General features: G+C 40.6%; 1 protein-coding gene across 4 annotated transcripts in view; it reads right to left on the reverse strand.

The window, feature by feature from the left end:
* The window catches only part of HTR1F (5-hydroxytryptamine receptor 1F), a 109722-nt gene extending 92956 nt beyond the window's left edge, over positions 1 to 16766 (reverse strand). For all 4 annotated transcript variants that reach the window (XM_015879935.2, XM_032448371.1, XM_015879926.2 and 1 more), the window contains exon 1: positions 16120 to 16766. The gene's annotated coding sequence lies outside the window, so the exon portion shown is untranslated. The remainder of the gene's footprint in view (positions 1 to 16119) is intronic.
* Between the last annotated feature and the right edge of the window lie 6160 nt (positions 16767 to 22926).

Here is a 22926-nt window from a genome sequence, read left to right on the forward strand (position 1 = left end):
ACCTTGTTCCCAAAGAATGCTCTGGTAAGCCTGAATTAACAATACATAGTGTGGTTTAGAAAGATCTGGTGATAGAGTTAGGAAGGAAAAATGGGTAGATGATACAACAGAAATTCCATTTCAGTATCTTACCTTTGATTTTTTCATATCCTTTTTACCACTTGTGTTTTTCATATTGAACAATCAGAGCAGAATAGACTACTCTGATTTAGCAACTTCTTTAAAATCTTGCTCAATAGCATACTTATATTTTTGAATACCACTCTTGTCAGAATGCCTAGAAGAAACCTGCAGAAATTCTGCAACCCATCAGCACTTCCAATGACCCAACAATGACTTTTCTATTTCCCAGCACCGAACAAGCAACCACCAGGCACTGCCCCACAATACAGCCCAGTTCCTCCCATCTTGCCAAGCAAGGACCAATCTGAAGCCTGCTCACAGATGATAGCATGGAACATACTCTTTAGAGTGGGGAGTGTGTGCAACATCAAGTGTAACCAGGCAGGGCAGGAAACTTCAGAGCCATGAGATCACTCCCAGCCCACAGCAGCTCATGCTGTTTTCTTACAGGAGGCAGAAGCAGCTTTTGTACCTCTGATAGCTTGACTTCCTCAGCATGAAACAAGAAGAGGCAGTTTCTCAGACAGTGTGATGCAAAACTTTGTTGTCTTAGACAAGCCTCCTGCCTTCAGATCTTCCTTGCAAGCAGTGCTGTAGCCAGCAGTGAGCGTAAAATAGCAGTGGTAGTTGTATGCGTGTGCTTGGAGGTTTGCAGTAAGATTGCTTGTCTGTTCAAATAGGGTTTTGCTTTTACCATCACTTCCCACACATAGCCCAGTGATACAGTCAGCAGTACAGCCTCCTTGTTACCACACTGGAGAACTCAAAAAGCAGACTGCATTGGGAATATTTTTTATTTCTTCAACTTGTTTGTGTATTCACCTGGTTCTAATATGGACCCTTCTTCTACCTCTTACTGATTCCTCCTCTCATATACATAAAACAGGGTTTTAAAAAAAAACCCAAAAAGTAGACGAGTAACTAGCTGGTTAGGCATAAACACCATCTGAGTTACGTCTTTAGTTCTTTCCTGTAGCACATTATCATCACTTGATCTGAACTGAACTGAATCTACGCCAATTTAGTGCAGCGAATGAGTAGATCTGCAGATGCTGGAGGTGAGGCGCTTGGTGTAAGTCTGCTTGCTCTTGAAGGCACTAAATGAATAAGGGAAGCGAGGACAGATTGTGTAAGTTCCCTCTGCTACAGAGAAAAACTGATTCTCGCTTTCAGGATAGGTTTTAGAAGGAGGTGAAAATATGAGGGAAGGTGTTTTTCTCCCCTTCCTTCCCCCTCTCCACCCTCAATCTGAAGGATGACTTTTTTTTCTCCTCGTGGGGGCGTAGCTGTGCTCTGAGAACAGTTCTGCCCACCAGGTCCCTTTACTCCTCTAGGGTATTTCTTCATTGAAGTGCAGCTGTTTCAGAGTTGACGATTATTGTAGGCACGAAGTGGGGAGTCTTAAGGAGTCAGGGTATCAGCATTTTTCTTACTGAAAGAAAGAGTAGTACTTCTTGATTCTTACACTCCTGGATTCCCACAACTCTTTAAAGGCAATAAATCAAGTGAGAGCATTTGCTTGACAGGTGTAGGTTCAGAAGATTTGTAACAGGGAACATGAGGAGCGTGCTTTGTTCTCATTAGCAAAGAAAGGCTTTCTGTTTCAGTTAGAACAAACAAGTCTGTATTTCCTGTATTCTTTAATTACTTCAATTTATTAAAACATTCATTTTTATATTCTTAATATCCCTGCAGTGCTTTGAGTTCTTAGGTCAGTGAGTCATACCTACAGCTGTACAAGAGTAAACTCTTTTTTATATAAATGCCTTGCTTTTCAAAGCTGACCATGTAATTTCATCATTCATCAAATGACCTATAAATCTCTAGATTAAATTAATGAATTTGCAGAAGGCAAATGTGTTTAGGCTCAAAAGACAAATATTTATGTCATGGTACTGCTGAAGAAGTCTATGCAATAAGTATCCTAATAAAAATGAGAAAGTAAAAATCAGTTACTCACAGAGGTACTACATATTAGATTAGCAGAAAAGGCACTGTAAATGGTCATTATGCAAGCAGCTAAGGATAGAAAAGGATACTCAGATAAGGATAGAAAAGTTTAGGTAGCACCTAGACTATGTAATGCTTTTATGAAAGGAATCAAAGAAGGTCAGAAATCTGCTTATAAATACAGTCAGTTCTGATGAAATAAGTGCTGTAAAGTTCTGACGCTTACAGTGTTCCTTCCTGTGTGGCTCATGTGCCTCATCCTACGTGTATTTTAAGACACCTCTCTGTCAGTCTGCCTTAAAATTTGGAATTGAACACAACAGCATGGAACTATTTAGGTTCTTGTGCCACTACCTTGTGCCAGCAAGGTGCTTCACAGGTTTACTAAAGAGAAAAATATAAATGTACTTTTCCCCTTGTTCTCTTTCTTTGTTGTGTACTTCTTTTATGCATGCTAGAAGTTGGATTTCAGCAGACAGATGCACCCAGCTTAGAAAAAAATAAATTAATTTCTCATATTTATGCATTTTAATTTCATTTTAATCTTAATTTTTTTTTCTCTCTGGATAAACTCTGGCCAAACTCTTTTTTTCCCTGATATTTCTACATTAAACTTGTTCTCATGAATTTTCTGACTGCGACAGAGACAGACAATCTCTATAATCTCAATCAAACTGCTAGACTAAGTCCCTTTTGGCTGTTACAAGTTGCCATTAACACTGCAGTGGTCCTGGTAACTATTTGTGTAGAAGGTCACCAGCTTAGCATCACTGCACACTCAAGAAGTCAATACCATTGCCACATTACTTGGGAAGATGAGAGTTGAGAACCCTGGTCTATTGTATCACCCTTGGCTTTCTCCATAGATCTACCACTCTCTGAAGGAGTACGATGAACTGAACAGACACTCTTCCATCTTACAGACTGTGGTGATACATCCAGTGGAAGCCAGGTGCTATTACGTTTCCTTTAGAGAAGAGCAGCGTCTCTGTGTAAGTTCATAACTGAAGTCACTTGCCAACACATCTAAATACTGCAGATACCAGTATATCTTGCAAGAGATTTACATGGGTGCAATTCAGATGCTGCACTTCTAGTGTGTTGTTTTCCCCATGGTCTTCATGTGTTTCTTCGTAGAGGAAGATTAAATTAAAGGGGTTTTCTAATGAGTATTAAGGGGAAAAAAAAAGAAAGAAAAAAAAAACTTTTCCAAAAATATGTTTATTTTTTCATTTGGATGTAAATCCAAAAAGGTTGGACACTGTATTTCTTAATTTTCTTTTTATTCCCTTTTACCCCAGCTGGTGCTGGGGAAGGGTAATGCAGCTCCAACATACACTCTTGCCAACACCAAGACCTGGTTTCTTCCAGCTTCTACCTCAACCCCATCTCAGCCATTCTTCTTTAACAGGGAAAAAAAGGGGGTTGAACGAGGTCGTCTGTACCTTAAAGAGTGCCCTAACAAGCTGCTTGGAGAGCTGTTGGATGGCTCCAAGTCTGAGAAGAGCAAGAGAGCCTAAGTGCCAGCTCCTCTTCTTCTGTATGTGAAGACTGGAGCTGCAAGAAGGGAGTGCCCCAAAGAGCAGGAAGCTGAACCTGGAACATGCTTCTTTGCTGCTAAATTATTAGGCAAAAAGAAATGCTGTCATTCTTTTGTAACTACCTTCTTTATGTGCTGTATCAGAACTATTCAATACATGGAAACTTCCATGCTCATAGATTGATAAAAAGATCATCAAGTAGCTGAAAAGTGCATGGGAAATAGGTATGCCTTCCCTCTATGTCTCATGTATGATAGACTTTCTTATGCCGCAAGTTTACATATTATTTAAACTATTCAGCAGAGAATATAAATCTTAACATTGGAGTAGGAAGACACCAGGAAGCCTGTGATACATCCATGACAGGCACAGGGGAATCAAAACCATCCTTTCTTCTGCCAACAAAAATGAACTCTGAAAAAATCCACAGTAGTACAATAAACCATTAAATGTCAGTGATAAATGCAGAACTGTCATAAAGAAAATACAGTAGATTGGTGAGAGGGGTTGTGCTTGCTGAATGACTCTTGACTTCATTGCAAGTTTGCAGCCGTTCTTCAAAAGGAGAAAGAGGCAACAAATTCCCTCCACACCCAGCATAGTTTCCCTCCTATTCTTACTTCTATGTTTTATGTCTTTTATCTAGTTCCCTAACATTCTGTGTCAAAGCATTTAACAGGCAAGTTTTCCATACAACTACTGCCCTGATATTTAGAACATCTGAACTTCATCTATTTTTGCTCAAATACTATTAGCAGAAGAATCATTTGTATTCTGTAGTCTGATGTAAAGCTGTTGAAAATCTTCTTTAAAAAAAAAAAAAGTGGGTTTGATTTTATTTTTTAGTTGTTCACTTCATTTGGCTGAACTTTTCCTTATTTTCTCCTACTATTAATCTTTCTTTAAAATAAAAAGTATCAGTGAATTAATCAGGGATTCTTAAGTATCTTAGGCTCATTTCAGCATGTAAAATCAATCAAAGCCACAGGGCATAATTTTCCTCTCGTTGCCCAAACTTCCGCAAGTTCTTTGCTTTGAGTATCAACCTTAATCTTAATATGTAAGAATATATAATGATCCAGAAGCTGGGAAGGCCTCACACAGCAAAAGTGACGGGGAGATGCACAGAGCAGCTACTGCAAAAGAGTAGATGCACTGACTTTCAGTAAAAACAATATGATTTTAAACACTGAAAAAACAAAAAACAACCTACCATTTAAAATACCTTCCTTGAAATATTCAGTGTAATCAATTGTTTATTAGAATTAATTTGGTTCTAATAAAAGACATCTCCTTGTGTCTGACAACTGTACATACATGTGCCTAGGCTCTGTTTTTTTCTCCACAATAGAATGGATACCCAGTCCTGCAGTATGGACATCAAAACCCAGAGAGGCTGCTTGGGCAGAGACTCATTCTTCCCTTGGGAGACTCAGCTGAGACTACGTGATTTATTTTTGAAGAATGGAAGTCAGCGGGTTTTTTTTTTTTGAAAACCAATTGTCAGGCTTGAGGTAAGATGATTAAATCAAAAGCTGAGCGCTCTCTGTAGCCCCAGATGTACCCTGTCAAAACTGCAGTACTGTGCAGTACAAAACGGCCTGGCTATTTTATTGATGAAGGAAAAGTAAGCCCTGTTTTCTCCCAGAGCTTAAGATCATCATTTAAAGAGTAGTGCTGCCACACAGCTATTCGCTATTACTATGCTTTGTGACTTATTATTTGTGCTGAAGAAATGGGAGAAACTTATTTCACCAGCCAGGTGAAATCTTAGCAAAGAAGGCAGAAATGAATTCAGCTGCCAGAAAGATGACAACCTAGGTTGCTCCTGCTGTGGAAACAGTTCAGACAGAGAAGATGATTCAGGCAGAGCCATAATGTGTTGGGTTTGCAGTTTCTGGAGGCCTCTTCTATTTGCAGCAGCTGCTCACCTTGATTGTCTGTGCTCTGGCTCATTGCAGCAATTCTGATCTAACAGAGCCACATCATAAGCAAAAGAGGCAGTGGGATTGTGCTTATTTCCTTGTCCATTGCAGTCTGCTACCATAGCACCTTCCAGCCCTGCCTGTGATTAAAGCCAGTGACCAATCCAGGCAGCATCAGTGATACTTCTGTGTCTTCTGCACTCCATGTGACCTCTCTTTAAGTCTCTCTCACAAACAAACAGAGCTAATGACCACAAGCCTGGTCTTTGACTATTTAGCACAACACAAGTTTGAAAACAAAGTTGTAGATATATATCCATGGTTTTAGAAACTCAGTTAATGTCCATAGGTCAACATCCTACCCTACAGTTCTCCATTGCCCATGGGCTGAGATGCTCTCTAGTTTAATGGCTGACATAGTAAAACCCTCTTGAAATGCTGGTACAAGTGTCACTACATCTGTTTCTGCTTATCAAATCTGTCAGAGACAGGAGTGATCTTTGCCTCTGGCTGGGTGCATGAATGCTGCTACCAACGAAAAAAAAAAAAAGCACAAAATTCACTGTCAGACAAGAAATGTTTTAATGTGGAAGGGGGTGACAGAATATGTTTCCAAAACAACACAGTTCAGCATCCCTTAGTTAAGATTTTTATTTTTCAATTTTAAGTGTCACTGCAGATTTTGTATTTTGTACCTCAAGAAAATTCTCCTACCTAGTTAATTGAGTTTGAGTTTGTGTGAGTGACAGCTCCTCCCACTCTTCTTTCTTACTCTCTTTGACTTCATAACCTAACCTTTTCCTTCTGCTTTCTCCCCCTTTCCCACCAGTACCCAAGGAAGAAACTGTGTTTAAAGATTCAGAAGTACTTCTCACAGCAGGATGCTGTGCAATATTGCTCTGAAAATGCGCAAGCTGTATTTTCCTCTTCTGTTTTTAAAGAATGAGTTCTTGTTACATTCAGAATTTTACCTAGTTGTCATTAATGATTGATATGCTTTTTTTTCCCTTACTTTTTTCCTTTTAACTTGAAATTAGAAATTAATGACTGTTTTTCTGAAATTAACTATTATGCTATAGACAGAAGTCTCTCAGGTAATTGGTGATACGCACCATTGAGACAGCAACTGAATTGGAAGGGTGATGTTTTAAAAAATAAAAACAAAAAACAAACCAACAGTGAATATTACTATCTAATACCTGATTTTCCTCATTCATATTTTTCTGGTACTTTTATATTAAAACCAGGTGAAATTTCAGTCTTTCTCTGCCTTTATTTTTGTTATTGTTCTATTGGAGTGATTCTGTACTTTGAAGTGACTAAAATGACTTAACACAGAATCATAGCATCAAAGAACGATTTGGATTGGAAGGGTCCTCAGAGTGCACACAGCAAAAGTCCCGGCCATGGGCAGGGCTGACCCCCACCAGCTCAGGCTGCCCAGGGCCCATCCAACCCTGGAACACCTTCAGGGATGGGACATCCATGGGCAGCTGTGCCAGTGCCTCACCACCCTCTGCGTGAAGAATTTCCTCCTAACTTCTAACCTAAAGACTCCTCATTTTTAGTTTAAAGACATTCTCCCTTGTCCTATAGCTTTCAGACCATTAAAATGTTGCTCTCCCTTCTTATAAGCTGTACTGGAAGGCCACAATAAGCTCTTCCTGGAGCCTTCTCTTCTTTGAAACCTGTTCTGTTTCTTTCTTAGATGCAGCTATAAGTAACAAAAGATACGTACCATTAGCCTAAGAAACTGCCAGTAGAGCCAGTAAATAGTTTCAGTACAAGAGCAACGATGAAGCTAAAGAGCAGAAAACCTTACTTGCTAAATGACAATAGAGATATGAAACAAAAGTGCACTAAAAAGAGATCATTAAGGAGTGCCCTCTGTGTGAGTTTGTGTTTGCCAAGTAGCAACCTTTGGAAATGCTAACTAGCAAGTAAAGCTGGTTTCCATTTTAGCATTTGTTTCTCCTGATGGTGTTATCTGTTATAGGTCAAAAGGCTACTATGGATGACAACTTAATAGGTCATCTTCAACAACACAGACACACAGAGCCAATGATTAAAGATCACATAAGTAAGGGAAGATGAGACATTTAGTTTTTAGGTAACTACATAGGATTGAGAATTCCACAATGAATATCATCTCCTGTCACATTATCATGTACACAGGCTGTTGTTCTCTAGAGACTGTGCAACTACTTCACTGAAGAGCAGTTTATTTTCCAGAGTGTCCACTTTAGGAACGCTCCCATTCTTTGCTTTTACTTATGGATCTGGAGAGCCCACCACATAACAGCACCTGCTGCCAACAAGACTATTCTTAAGCCTTCACTTATCGTTCCTCCGTAATTATATCCAATAATAGGACTTATTAGGTCAAATCTGCCTTATAGATGGTTCAAAATACCACTGACTTTTGTGCCAAAATCTAATGGAGGCACTTTAGTCTGCTCATCTTGCTTCTTCACTTTGTCACCAGTCTAGCAGTAACTGGCTTGTCCTAGTGAAAAGAGCCTTATCTGCTTTCCTCAGGAGAAAGCATAGTATCTCTACAGCAGTGTAGAAATTTGAAATGTGAACAGAAAATTTAAGCCTGAAACAAGCATATCTAAATGGAAAAAGATGTCTGTACTGCTGAGAGATCCCTGATCCCTATCCCAAGAGGCAGTGTGGTCTGTGCCCACACATTCATCTCCTTTTAGAGTAGTGGAGGCAGCTGTGCCCACACTGCATCACACCTAACACAGGTGTGATGTTATTAGTATTTCAGAGGTTTTATGGTTCAAAATAGCTGAATTTGTGTGAGGAATGACCCCCCCCCAAAAAAATGGCAGATATAGTAACATAATTCCAAGGGGGAGATAGGTTGCATGTTCATGGACGTGGCTTGGGGGTTTGTAGCCCTAAATGTCAGAAGGGAGTACAGCAGAGAAAACAATGTAGGACAGAAAGATCTGGGTATGATCTCAGCTATTGTACTTATTTGATGTGATCTCCTTAGCAAATAATTTCCAGATCCACATCTGACTTATTGTCTTGGATGACACTGTTGGTTTTGCTCCAAAGCAAGGTGAAGGAACAAACTAGCACTGATGCAGTTTGAATGATCAGGAGATATGGACTTGAGAACAAATAAAGGAAGTGAGTGTAAACAGATCCCTAGGTCCTCCATCATAGTGGAAAATAGTTCCTTATTCTAAACATAGACTAAAAAAGCACCCCCCACAACAAAAAACCCCACAACATTAACAGAAAAAGACACGACCACATACACACAACCACCGTGGTCTAGACAAAAGGAAATAAATACACATTTCATCATTTCCAAAACATCAAGGGCCTTTTTTGCCACCAGCAACTGTCAGTATTCAGATAATTGCATAATATGTCCTACAATACAGTCCATGAGAGGAGTCAGAGTTGACTGAAAGAAAAAAAAATAAAAACCTTCAGTAAAAGGCAGAGTGAGAAAGAGCTTAATTTATAGCCTTAATGTAAAAATTCTTTGTGCAGAGGAGATGGTAATGATGCCATTATGTTGGGCAGGCCCAATACAGAATATTGTTTATGTAGATACAAGTGTTAGTGAGGACAGAATATAAGTCATTTCCCTAGGAAAGAAATAAGCAGCCTTAAATGCAGCTTTTACAAAGACCAAAATGATATTAGACTTCTAAAGACTGAATTTCCTGTTTTCTTGAGTGGATAATTATGTTATTTGCTTGTTTTATCTGGTAAGTTTGGATTTTTTCAGTGTCATTGAAAAACATCAGTGTCACCATCTGCACCTGACTACCCTCCCTAGGTGACCCTGGTTCATCCCCTCACCATGCCTGGGCTGTCAGTGGCTCCCATCACCTGTGCGTGGTTCTGCCTGCCCTGCTCAGGTCCCATGAGCCGTGCTTGTCCATGAGGTTCTGGGGTCACTTTAGCTCCCTACATGCCCTGCCTGGCAGAGAAGCCTCTTGCTTTTCCTCTCATGTCCAGATGCAGAAAGCAGTCCTTCAAAAGCAATCTGCCGGTTACATCATCTGGACATGAATCAATTCTGAAATATAGCTGACGTGCACTGGCATGTAAATCTCTGAGTGGTCAGTCCTTCCTGATCTGTTTACATGCTTGGATGTTCATGCCCAAGATCATCCCTGATACTTATTCTATTGAGCTACATTTCTTAAAACAACTTTGAAGTCTAATTGAATTGTTTAACTTATTTGCATTCCAAGTCTAGATGATACCACCTGCACACTTACAAAGTGCACAATATATTCCCTCTGCTAGACTGGTAAGGGAGAATTAAATACTAATTATTATTGAACTATTAATTAAAGCATTAAATGACACCCAGGAGAGTCTCCTGCACAGCCTGCTTCTTGATGGTAGTTGTAATAATGACATAAGACATATTTTCTAAGTAAAGTTTTCCAGTCCACGCCTTCTAATATTTTCACCCAAGCAAAATTTATGGCTTTGTGTCTGTGGCAACATGAGAAGCTTGTCCTGTAGCTACCAGCATTTAATATAAAACCACCTGGAGGGAAATACTATTAACTGACCAAGATGCATCTTTGTATAATGCTGCACATGGTCCAAATCTGCTTATGTTCTCTAGTGGTCAAGACTGAGCACACCCTGAAATCTCTCCCAAAGATCATATTTTGATTGTAAGCCTCTCTGTTTGATACTAGACCTCTCCATTTCAATTCTGCCTCTTTTGGTTTCAAGAGCACTCCCTTCTATTCCATGGCTCGATGAGCTATGGTCACCATAGTGAGCTAGGTACTCTACGGGGTCTTGCATCACCATCTAATAGGGTGGCTTGGCTAAGCCATGCTGATCTCTTATCATCTAACACAAATCCAAGGATAAGATAATAACTGCAGATGATAATTACAATTTTCCACATGGAACTTCATAGATAATTTTATGCTTAGTTACAAAAGAACTAAAGAGATTTAGTGCTATTAAGTCAACAGTGTTTTTGCAGGATGAAGAGATAGGATTGCTTTCTTCTTCTTCCATTTGAACGATCAGCTCTTCTTCAGCAAGGAATCTAGTTATGGTCCAATTCTATGTATCTACAAACTAATGAATATAGTTCTGATGCAAAGAAATCATCTGCTTGTACAGCTGGAAAATGCCTTTTTTTTTTTTTTTTACATACTTCATTAGCTCTGCTACAAGTGTTCTATACACACTGGTTTTGCAACTGGAGGAAAAAACAAGAGCTGTGGTAATTACTGCTGCCCACATTGAAAGTTTTTCAGTCAAGGCAGTGTCAGAGCATTCCATTGTGAGTACAATCAGTAGCAGTCCATGAATTCAAAAGACCAGGAAGCTCAGACAGCTGAGGACAAGGAGAACATGGTCTGCCTGAAATCTAACTGCTGTCAAATAAAGGAAGGTGGTGAGACTGGAAGGAAGAGAGAAAATGCAATGTGATGTTGAAGTCATGCTACTGTGTTGACCCTGAATGTTTCACTGAGCATTGTGTCCTCCATAAGAGGTAAAAGTAATAAGCAAAGAACTTTTTAGCATTTCTGTCCAAGAAGAGGCCCAAGCCAACTCTTCTGCTCTCATCATTATGCTGCTATAGCAGCTAACTACAGACAGTAATATGAAGTCAGTGTTACTGTGGGCAAAAAGGAATGAAATTTAATTAAAGTAAACTTTTATTCCCAGAGAAGAGGCTTCTGACTCTAATCTGTTTGCCCAGAATTGTTACTGCAGACTTGATTACATAGTTACAAGTACAGTAGTTAAAGCTCATGTATTCTACTTTGAAGGTCAAAATTCTCTAAAAATTTGTTATAGTTGTGATTGTGATTTATAGCTGCAGAGATGGGAAGTTTTCATCAACCCAGGGGAAACTGCCAAATGCAGACACACTTCAATAGGCACAAAGTACCCTTTGGAGAAATTCCTAGTTTTGCTTTCTCATAAAACATCCATCAAATTGTAATCACTTCTTATTGCTGCACAAGCAGTAGCTTTTTTGAGTTAGGTAAGCCGGTTCAGTCCTTCTTATTTAATCTGTCCTAAATTTACATAATGGATCTGACCTTTCTGTGACTCTCTTAGTTCTTGTTTCTACACTTTCTCCAGCAGGTCAGAGCCCTAAAGTTCCTTCACTGTCGTAGAGTTTTGCTCCTTGAAGTTGGTATGTGTGCTTGTATTGATGTGCACATATTTAACATATATTACACACATGTGTACAAAAAGGTAGATAGATCACCTTTGTCCCTGTCTACACCTCATAGTGACAATCTTGAGAGAATGTACACAGTGCAATATTCCCCATGGTAGACAATGACTTTTTAATTGTTTAGCATCTAAGGCATAATTGCTGTGACTGCTATTGGGCCAGATGACTTGCTACTTCATGTCCGAGTGTTTTGCCAACAAATCTTTGTATTTTTCACCACTGGCTGAAAAACAGTTCAAAGCCTGAAATGGTCACACTGTCACTAAACTCAGTGGAATAATAGTTTCTTACAGAACGCAGTGAATTAGGCGCAGAATGGCAACGGACCATTTCTAGGAAATAATAATCAAAATTCTAATTAAGTTGTCCACTTCTTCACTGTGGTAAAACACATCTTCAACTTTGGGCTGCTTGTCCCTCAAAACAAAATTTTCAAAGTTCAACTTGCGTTCTGTCTATAAAAAATGATACTTAGACTTATTCAACAAGGCTACTTGCTAGCATGCTGATGTGGTTTTCCTAAAGACAAAATCACAGCTAGTGGTTAACAGAAATCTTCTCATTTGTCAATGAAACTGGTGCACGGGAGACTTTAGATTGGGTCTTTTATGGTGCTGAGCCACCGATACGTCATGATAGAACCAACCACACTTGCTACATAGAGCTGGCTATCCAGTCTTCAGTCTCAGGCTCCATGCCTCTTTTCTTACAGAAAAGCTGCAAATGCATTCTTAGAGATGCACAGCTGTAAGAATCAAACCCAGTTTTATGACTTTTCCGCATCTGAGTAATCCTCATAAATTCTAAGAGCATACACCCCCACTATAGGCAAGGGGAACTCAAAAATAATCTCTAATTTCTTAGGATGTCTCTGCCTGTGTAGTTTTTTATATTCCCTTGTGCATTTTCTTCCTCCAGGAACTGAAGAAAAACAGAACGATGAGAAAGTGTGAAGGAGATGATGACCAATTTCCTTCCATTGCTAAATCACTAATTTATAAGAATAGGCATTATGGAAGTAACAGAATTAAGTATGTATCACACACATTCCTAAAATCTGAACCATAAGCTGATTTTAATTAAAAGGAAAGGTGTATGTATTGAGGGACTTGCCCATCTGCCAGGAGTAGCTGCCTTGTTCCCCCTTTTCCACTGCAGACATCCAATGTCAACTGGAAAAAATTCTTTGTGTTATTTGTGTTGAAACTTTGTCAATTGGAGACATTATGGCAATTGGAAACATAAAATAGTAGCAGAGGGCAATGTTGTGCCTCACATGTATAATCAGTTTGCAAAAACTAAATAAAAAAAATTTAAAAAATAGAACCAGCAGACACATTTTTGGTAGAATCACTTCATACAGTAGCTATAGGATAACGTATCACATTGACTGATCCATCTTGCTAAACACCATGACAAAGTAAATGAGTGTTTGTATGAAAATGCCGTTCAGATTTGAAGCTTAAATTAGAGAGTCTGTAACCTTTGTTTGTGACCACAAATTATGGAGAAATCCTGCAGGGGAAAATGTTACATTAAAAAAATACATTAAAATTTAACAGATATGGCCCATCAAATAGTAAGAATGTATTGTATTATACTATATACCTAACATTACTTAGGATTCTATAGTATATTTCCAACAGTTTCTACAGCTCTTTCACAGGTTAAATGGGCACCCGCAGGTGAGCACTGGTCAAATGACACATGGACTGTCATTTAAAAGACTAAGATATAAGAATATTTTCAATTAATGAAATCAGTGTCCCTTTCCTTCTGAAGCTACAAAGATTTCTTCTCTGTTTCTGGGTGAAGGGCTAATACTAGGCGCAAGCCACAGGATCTGACAGGACATGGCATATTTCAGTGAATAACTTAAAGAAAATTAGAGAAGAACAGATAAAGTCCTATTCTTTCAGGTCCCATAGCCTCAGTTGTAACTTTGAGCAGCTATGCATCAGTAGGTTATAAGAAGGCTAAGTTTTAATCACTGATGTCTTCTTAAACACTAAAATGGTGATGTATCACCCTCAGATGTGCAATTGGCAAAAATATCTGCGAACGTTTAAGAGATGTCATGTGCAGTATAAGCCCTTTCTGTCCGTAATGCAGCTCAAGAGGAATCTCAGCACTGAAAAGTCATTCTGCAAGCAGTGAGTACCTCCTGCCTGAGTTTGTTCTGTTAGCCCTTTCTTGTGCTGTCTGGATATCTGTCCCAGGTAACTGGGAGCCTAAAGAGAGGAAGGAAGGATGGAAGGAGGAAATCTGGTTCTGTATATTTAAAGGATTCTCTGAAGAACTGTAGAATTAAATCTCATGGGAAAAAACAGAAGCAACAGAAGATCAACTATTCTTTCCTTAAGAAAGCAGAATTTCTGACTATTTTTGTTACTGTATTAAAATTTGCCAGTGACTTAGAGTTGGTTGCCACTTTCCTCCCATCTTTGGCTCTACAAGCAGCCTCCACAATTAAGTTGAAGACACTTTCAAATATTTATGATAAAGTGATTCTGCCAGACCTATGGAATCATGTAAAAGAAAGAAGACACAATCCTGCCTGTGCACAGTAACAGTGAAGAGGCAGTGGTTGGGATACCAAGAGCAGTATTCTTACAGCTCCTTAAAACAAGCAATGCTGTACCATTTGCAGTGTTCAGACAGTACCATTCCCAGGAGTTGCTAGCACTTTGATCAGTGTTGTTGATTAGGCACTTCAGTGTTCATCTCTTATCTGCAAGAGCTCCCTGCTTGCTAACTCCCCTTCAGCTTAACACTGCAGAAGAGTGTCCTGTGTCAGCATAGAGCAGCACATATGTTTGTGAAAAAATACAAACTTTGCTAAATTTTTGCCTCTCGCATCAATAGATCTTAACATTTAGTGGTTTATAAATTAACAATTAATTGACATTCTCCCCTGTTCTCAACAACAACAACAGAAGTGATGGATGGACATAAATTTTTGGAAGATGAATTCAGACAGAGGTGTAAACACAGGGAGCACCGGTTTGTAGCAGAAACCAATGCTAGGCACATTGAAGGGCATGTGGGATCCTCCTTCTCTTCTTTGACTAATTCAACCAATCTCCAAGTTAAGGTCCCTAAAGTATGTGCCCAAATTCAGTGCTGTAAATCTCTCCTGTTTTTCCTCACCACTGCTGGCAGACCTCTGTGGTTTGAAAACCGGAATCACAGGTCCTGTGCTTGGCTTCTGTCAGATTGGTATGTGTGCTCATGCAATAGTGTATACAATTGTATGTACAAATATGCAGATCAATACAGCTTAACTTTTCAGAATGGAAAGAAGAGAATCAGCAAAGAGCTGCACAGTCTACCCTAATATAAGCTTTTTCTTTTTCAGAGTAAAACTTGGAAGTTTAGTTCACATTGTGAATTCAATTTCAGGTCAGTCATATTTAGTAGCTGTGCAACTGATTGTCTCACTCATATTTTCCCTTATTTTATGAGGATAAAGGAGCATTTTCTCCATGTATATATGTGCTACATTTTTGTTTTGTTTTGTTTTAAATAACTACTCATTTTTATTTTCCTCATGTAAACATCTGCTATAGTATTCCAAGAACAAAATAGCTAACAGCTAATAGCATGAATGTATGTGAAATGGTACTGTCTAGCAATGCAGAGATATAATCTCCTAAAGTTGGTTTTATAATGTGTAGAAAGCCAATGGTCGCCCAGCGGTGCCATCAATCATTCAACTATGATGGTGACTGTATGAAATTAATAATCTCTCAAACAGAAGGCTGCCAGATTAAGATATACAAACTGCACCAATTATGCAGGTTTCTATTGCTTAAGTAATTGCAGGGTTGAGAAATATCACTTGTGTAGTTTGGGGTGACCTTGTTTTGTCGGCATCCACAAGTGGAGTTAAGATGAAAACAGGTGAATGTTCATTTGTTAACATTATAAACTGAAGGATTCAAAGCCTGCTTGGATTTTCAGATGCGAGTGCCAGCATCCACAGTCAGTCAGCATATCAGATTGCATGTGCATAGCATACACATATCAATGCTGTATAGATAGCACCAGCAAAAATTAAGCAAAGGGAAAGCAAAAGAGATGCCATCGCACAAAATCTCATCTACAATCAGGTCAATAAAACAAGTAAACATGTTTGCAAGCATAGTATGATCTAGGAAGGTTTTCATTCCTCAGTCCAACTTTAGGATAAAGCAGAAGCAGAGTCCTGCTCTGTCTGAAGCCCCAATATTTCAAGTTCTCCAGAAGCATCACCAGAGAAGCTAATTAATGAAAACCTAAGAATGATGGAAAGAAGCCCGATAAGCCATAACCCTCTCCAGATATAAGCGCGCAGCAAACAAGATAATAAAAAGTTAGCAGGATTTACCGTTTTAATTATCCAAGTGGGCGTTTTGTTTGGGTTGGAGTTTTTGTGGGAGCACCGGGAGCTGTTTCCCCGAGGACAGGTCCGTATGCATCCAAGCCGCGGAGCGCAAAGCAGCAGCCACGGCTCCCCCCTCCGAAAAAATAAAAAAAAAAGAGAGAAGGAAGAAAAAATAAAAAGAGAGAGAGAAAAAAAAGGGAAGAGCTAAAAAATAAAACCCACGGGGAGGGGAAGGAAGGGGAGGTACCCGCCGAGCAAACTCTGCCGGCTTTGCTCCCGCAGGTCTGAGAGAGGCGGCGGCTCCGCGCAACTTGCGCTCCGGGCGGAGTGGAGAGGTGGGAGCCGGGAGGCGGCGCAGAGCGGTTCCACTGCGGCCCCCGGGGGCTGCCCACGGGCTGAGCCGGACAAGGCGAGCGTCCCCGCGTGGATCCCGGGTATCCAGCGCTTGGTGGAAGGGATGCTGCGTGTTCGCCGCCTTTTCAGTCTCCGCCTTGTGCCGAAGCAGTAGGTGGGAGGGGAAGTCTGTATCAGTCTCTCATCTGCCGCGGGATTTTGGATCCTCCGAAGTGCCGCTATCCTCCTCCCAAATGTTATGACCAAGCTGTGTGTGATGCGGTGTTGAGGTGGAATGTGTGCTCAGCTCTCTGCAACGGCTGCATACCATCTGGCAAAGCTGTGTGTTTAGACCAGGATATTTGGAAATATACAATACTTTGCCACTGAAGGTTCCCAACTGCTATCCGTGGGGTGAGCCCCGTGCTGTGAAGCACTGACCAGCAGTTGTGCTTCTATTTACCACCTTCCTTCTAAATTCCTGGCACTCAGTGCTGAGCCTGCATGTGCAACATGTTCCTGCAGTTGCTTCTAGCCTGGCATCCCAGAAGACTGAGCACAGTGTGGATAACTTATATGCAAGTACAGTTTTCTGCTCCTCTTACACTGCATACAGTTGACTTTCCTCATGGACATTTTACTATGGTACTGGGTAAACTCTGTGTCCTTTCATCATTTGATGAGGTTTGCTGTTTTCTTGGATCTCTGCGTACACAAGTATTTGTTTTTGAAGCAAACCAGAAATGTATTTGGGGTGAACCAACCCCTACATTCCAGAACACCTGTGTAGATAGCAACTCTAACACTTTCCCTCATCCTACTGCCACACTGTAATAACATCAGTCTCCTTAGAGGCAGTCTCCCTTGGTCATTTGATATCTGACAGCACCTGTGGTGGCTGCTTAGGGCTTGTCTTTCTGCAGGCCTCTAAGTTTCCAGCTTTGTATGAGCTGAATGCAGTATTACCTTTTGCAAGTTATGGCTCTACTGAATAAAGTCTTCTCCCTCAGCCACCAATCAAGTGCATCTCCCGACGAATTTTGATTTAATGAGTAAAGTTTTAATTATACAAGGGACCTTCGCAATAATAGAGGTTAAATAGAATGGTCTTGCTCTGTCCATTGCTCCCAGTGAGTAGGAGACAACTGTTTATTATTAACCTGCATTCACACTGTGGTCTGCTTCTGGACTTAAATTGATGCTATTACAGTGAGCCTAATGGAGGATATGAAAGTGCCTCTCTAGAGCAGACGATTTAGTATACGATTTTTCTGCAGTGCCTGTAAACCTTTAAAAAGATTTTATCCTAGGGAAAAGGGCTTGAGTGACATTGATAGTGGCAGAAATTCTCCAGTAATTCCCCAAACAGTGTGCTGGAGCATTGGTTGTCACAGTGTGAGCAAGTAATCCCTCCAGCTCCTTCTTCAAATACCTCCTTAGGGCCTCTTGCTTCCTGCGGTGTGATGCTCACAACACACTCGGGAACTGCTTGTTGCTGTTTTGTGCTTTGTGTGTTCTTTTGGTTTTAAAACATTGCCCAGATTCAGACTGCACTTTTTTTTTTTTTTTTTTTTTTTGAGCAAAGCTGTCCCTGCCCAGCACAGTGGCATATTGGCCAGCTGCTGTGTCTGACAGCAATAGTTTTGATGATAGCAAAAAATGGCATATCTCTTTTGATTATGACAGGTAGCAATTTAAGGCTTATTTCTGAGAGTAAATTTTCTGCTGTGTTGTTTTACATAGGAGCAGTCATACTGGGTCAGAGAGGAAATCATTCAAAGTCCATTATCTCCTCTCAGAGGAAAGCTGGTAGCAGGTCAGAGAAAAGTACGTGACCTGGGCAGCCTTGTCCTGCATATTCTCTTGTCTTCCTGAAGCATAGGCATTGTGCCCTTTGTGAACACATTTATTATGTTGGTATCCACACTGTCCCTGCAGCAAGCTGTTCTACGGCAGCACTAGCCAATGGACTTATACAATGCATTTCTTGTTTGGCTGAAACTTCTGGGTGTTTTATTTGGTGTTTTGTTTTCTCATCTTATGTGTCAAACTGAATGTCAAACAGCTGTAACCATTTTTTTCTTAACTTTTATCTTAACTGATATTTTCATTAGATGAGATACACCTGTTTGAACCCCTGTACTTGAAAAATCTGCAGGCCAATGAGCAGGTAATGGTTGCATTCAGGGCCACTGCAATTACTAGGGGGAGGAAGGCCTGTGCTTATATACTTTGATCTCAATTCTTTGGAACCATTTTTTTGTTCTGAGTTCCATGGAACCTGTCTCATTAAAATCATGATCCTGAACTCAGGCTCCAAGACACTATGACAGAACAAACAGTAATAATAATGATAATAAAAGATTATCTGAATGTTTTAAAATAAACAACTAATACATTGGCATGGTGTCTGGACAGTGGATGCAGAATACTGATGAGTTTTGTGCCATCACAAATTTTAGTCCCTTTCTGAGCAGATAACCATTTTTTAGATGAAAAATAAAATAATAATAATAATAATAATAAAAAGATTAAATGAATTCAAGATTGCAGTCCTGTTTGTTTCTAAACAATGTTCACCACAGTGATGATGAAAGTCCAGTTTCTTAGGATCACAGAATCATAGAATCACCATGGTTGGAAAATATTTTCAAGATCATCCAGACCAACAATCCACCTATGATCAATATTTCCCACTCAACCATATCCCTCAGGACAATGTCTAAATCTTTCTTGAACATCTCCAGGGATGGTGACTCCACCAACTCCCTGGACAGCCCATTCCAGCTTCTGACTACTGTTTCTAAGATGATTTTCTTAATGCAACCTGAACCTCCCCTTGTGCAACTTGCGGCTATTCCCTCTCATCCTATCACCACTTACATAGGAGAAGAGGCCAACCTTCACCTCACCATAACCAACCTACCCTCAGGTAGTTGAAGACAGAGATAAGGTCACCTCTGATCCTTTTCTTCTCCAGACCAAAGAATCCCAGTTCCCTCAGCTGGTTCCCATAAGATTTGTTTTCCAGAACCATTACCAGCTTTGTTGCCCCTCTCTGAACATTCTCCAGGTTCTCCATGTCTTTCTTGTGGTGAGGGGCCCAAAACTGAACACAGTACAGAAGATGTGGCCTTGTCAGGGCTGACTACTCACTTCCTTGTTCCTTCTGGTATATATGTATAAGCTAGAATGCCATTGGGCTTCTTGGCCACCTTGGCACACTGCTTGCTCATCATCAGCTGAGGGTCGACCAAAACCCTCAGATTGTTTTCCTCTGTGCAGCTTTTCAGCCACTCTGCCCAAAGCCCATAGTCTTGCATGGAATTTTTGTGACCAAAGTGCCAGACCTGGCACTTGGCCTTGTTGAACTCCATCCCATTGGCCTCAGCCCAGTGATCCAGACTGTCCAGATCCCTCTGTAGGGCCTAGCTACCCTCAGGAAGATTGGCACTTCCAGCCAACTTGGTGTCACCTGCAAACTTACTGAGGGTGCACTCAATGCCCTCATCCTGGTCATCAATTAAGATATCAAACAGGACAGGCCACTATACTGGCCCCCAGCTAACCAGCTTCTTCCTTGATCTGACAGAGCCACCAGCCACCATCATCTCAGACATTTGTTCTGAGACAGTTATCAGGGCATGTCTATGGCCAGGGAAGACCCATGGTGTGCTTCTGTCCATTTTACCATTTAAATATCTCTACAAAGTACTTTAAATTGGAAAATCTGAATCAGATGATATCAGTAAGGGTACAGTTACCTACCACTTCAGAGGGCAGCCTTTCTTGATGTCTGTCTGTAGGACTGTCCTGCAGTGCATTAATAGCTTGGGAAGATGGAAATGTGGTGGGTGCTAATTTGCTGGGCTGTGAGGGAGGTGCAAGGAGAGGTTAGAATAGGGAATCCCCTGTTCAACTCAGTATTTGAAATTCCATTAATCAGCCAGGTTGCTTTTCTCTTTTTCTCTGCAAATTCAGATTGGTGTACAGAAAAGAATCTGAGATGGTTTGTAAACCAGTGTTCTTTGTGAGCTCTCCTTGTGAAAGCTAGAGACTTGATATGTCTGAAAGTCTGGGACTTTATGTTTAAATCCACCTTACAGTTAATCAGACAGACAATTTGCTTATCCTGTGAGGGACTCCCTTGCTTGCAGTCTTTCTGGGATGCTTTTTTTCCCTGGACGTTGAAAAGCCCTAGTTATTCCTTGCTTCTTTATTCTTTCCTATACACTGAAATCATGCTGGTGGCTGGATTTTGCTGCATGCCTTCCTTTCTGCCTAGATTGGATCCACAGGCCTCGCAGTCTGAGGTGAGTGCAGAGGACAGCATGGGTTGTATCCCACTGTGGAAACTGATGGCATGTTTTAACGAGATGCTGTGTGCTGTAAGTGGATGTTTGCTGCTTGTACTGTCACCTTACTTGTGCTGTGCTAGCATTGCCTGTTGGCCTTAAGGCAATGTGACACAAAGGAGAGCCAGTGAGCGCTCTCTGGGGACAGTGGACAGGCCCTGATCCTGTTTACTCAGATGTAACCACCAAAGACATCAAACACAAAACAACACAGTTTAACCTGATGTGGGAGATGAATATGGCAGGTAGGGCTGCCAGAAGAGGTTTCTTCCCTCTGTATTTATGAAAGGCAAGTAGAAAAGCCACTGCTCAGTCTCTAGGGCTACACTGCCTTAGAGGAAAACATCTCTTGCTGAGGCAGCCAGTATCACAGGGGATATGAGTGCTTTTTTCATTGGTGCTGCTCTGCTCTTAGAAGAGCTTTAGAAGACCACATACATCCTGGCTTACTTGGTGTGAGAAGATACCAAATCAGCATAATGTGGAGATCTAGAACAGGCCCAGCTGGAGAACAGACCCCTCAGAGCAGCTCTCAGAGGCTCAGCATGTGGCTGAATGGACACAAGAAGCAAGAAGATCCATGCTGTAAACCTGCAGTGCAGCTGCTGGCAATTGGCATCAGTCATCTTTGGTAGCTGTAGCCAAGTCTCAGGGTGACCATGGGACTGATGCCTCACGATCCTTGCCCTTTCTGCTTCACTATAAATAACCACGTTTGGGATAAAATATGACGTGAGGATGTCTGACTAACTTCAGATGACAGGGGTTATGGTGTTATTATTTATATCACCGTGTCTAGAGAGCAAGGAATTTAGCCTCTGACTCTGCCTTGCATTGCTGCTGCCACGCTATGCTGTGCCCATAATGAGGGTCGGTGGGGCAGGTCAGCAGGAACGGTGAGAGGCTGTTTGTGGTTTGCAATACCAGGTGCTCAGCCTCTCTCAAAATCAGGCCATTTGTTTGCAACCTTTAATTAAAGCACTCTCACCTCCCTTAAAGTCTGACTATTAAGTGAGAATGAAGATTGCTGCTTAGGAAAACATCTGATTATCTTTGCTTAACAAAACGTGTATATCTCATTGCTGTGTATCCAGGCAGGGGAAAGTGTGAAAATGTTTACCCTCTGTAAACAGTACTTACACACGATTTATTCATACCTTCTCTCATCACACTCTGCCATTGGATAAAGCTCAAACATTCCCCAAAGCAGCTTTAGTGTGGTATACAAGGCAGGTCTTGGCAGATTACAAATCTGTAAGGAAAACAGAAAGGCCAAGGCTCCCTCTTGGAAAAGGGAGAAGGTGAAAGATCTATGAAGAGAGGGAGAAAAAGAAAATGCTTGGGCACTGGCATAGGCTGTCCAGGGTGGTGGCAGAGTCACTGTCCCTGGAAGTGTTCAAGAACCATGCAGATGTGGCAACAGGGTTAGTGGTCACGGTTTGGGTGGGTTGATGATTGGACTGGGTGATCTTACTGGTCTTTTCTAATCTTAACAATTCTATATACAGTAGTGCATAACTGAGAAATGAAAAATGGGCTGAGACTTCAAAAAGAATGAATGCTGACTTGTGATGTACAGTAAAAAAGGAACCAAGTGGCAAGTTTCACAGAAAGAAAACATGAAACATAATGTTAACAAAAAAATTAATTACAGAGTTTCCTGAGCATGAAAACTGAACCTGACATACAGCTGAGAGGGAAACCAAAACTCTCTGGATGCTGATGCTCTGATTTACAACTGGATTATATCAGAGAGAAGTTTAATCTCTCTTAGATTTAGTAGCTTCCATTCCATTTGTCCACATTTTTTTAGAGGAATCCTTCAAGCCAACATATATCAATGTGTACGTTCATGTAGTGAGAACTACAGAAGCCAGAAAAATCGATATGCTTTCCACTTTCCTTCAAAAGTGAGGATGTTCTCCACATTTCCTTCTTTTTTTCTCTTTTTTCTACAGCCTAGAGTCTATGTAATACATGTATTTATCTGAACTGATAACTGCCTAAGAGATTAGGTAGATTTGTCATTTCTTAGAAAGTACTGAATCTGTTTTTACTCATAACAAAGAACATAAGGTTGTGGGGAAATCTTTAGGTGAGAGCCAGTAGAGAAATCTTGATA

The sequence above is a fragment of the Coturnix japonica genome, chromosome 1 (assembly GCF_001577835.2).
Source record: "Coturnix japonica isolate 7356 chromosome 1, Coturnix japonica 2.1, whole genome shotgun sequence".
NCBI lineage: Eukaryota > Metazoa > Chordata > Aves > Galliformes > Phasianidae > Coturnix > Coturnix japonica.